Source organism: Schistocerca serialis, chromosome 10 (assembly GCF_023864345.2).
Source record: "Schistocerca serialis cubense isolate TAMUIC-IGC-003099 chromosome 10, iqSchSeri2.2, whole genome shotgun sequence".
Classification (NCBI taxonomy): Eukaryota; Metazoa; Arthropoda; class Insecta; order Orthoptera; family Acrididae; genus Schistocerca; species Schistocerca serialis.
In genome coordinates this window covers 89,819,147-89,819,880 of record NC_064647.1, presented here as the reverse complement: position 1 = coordinate 89,819,880, position 734 = coordinate 89,819,147, and the positions used below count along the sequence as shown (strand labels likewise).

The 734-nt window shown below is 42.9% G+C and overlaps 1 non-coding gene across 1 annotated transcript; it reads left to right on the top strand.

Moving 5' to 3' along the window:
- Window positions 1-659: 659 nt before the first annotated feature.
- Window positions 660-734, top strand: Trnal-caa (transfer RNA leucine (anticodon CAA)). Its single transcript has one exon. It is a non-coding gene; the product is annotated as a tRNA-Leu (tRNA).

Below are 734 nucleotides of genomic sequence, written 5' to 3'. Positions count from 1 at the left end.
TATAATCAGGTTGTACTACAAATTTCTTTTCTCCCCAGTTGTATCCGTACCTCCTCATTAGTTACATGATCTATCCATCTGATCTTCAGCATTATTCTGTAGTACCGTATTTCAAAAGCTTCTACTCTCTTCTTGTCTAAAGGTCCATGTTTCAGTTCCATACAAGGCTACACTCCATACAAATACTTTCAGAAAGACTTACTGACACTTAAATCTATACTCAATGTTAACAAATTTCTCTCTTCAGAAACGATTTTCTTGTCATTGCCAGTCTACATTTTATATCCTCCCTACTTCGACAGTCATCAGTTATTTTGCTTTCCAAATAGCAGAATACGTCTACTACTGTAAGTGTTTCATTTCCTAATCTAATTCCCTCAGCATCACCTGGTTTAATTCGACTACATTCCATAATCCTCGTTTTGCTTTTGTTGATGTTCGTCTTATTTCCTCCTTTCAAGACACTGTCCATTCCAGAATGAGATTTTCACTCTGCAGCGGAGGGTGTGCTGATATGAAACTTCCTGGCAGATTAAAACTGTGTGCCGGGCCGAGACTCGAACTCGGGACCTTTGCCTTTCGCGGGCAAGTGCTCTACCAAGGAAGGTAGGAGACGATGTACTGGCAGAAGTAAGGCTGTGAGAATGGGGCGTGAGTCGTGCTTGGGTAGCTCAGTTGGTAGAGCACTTGCCCGCAAAAGGCAAAGGTCCCGAGTTCGAGTCTCGGCCCGGCAC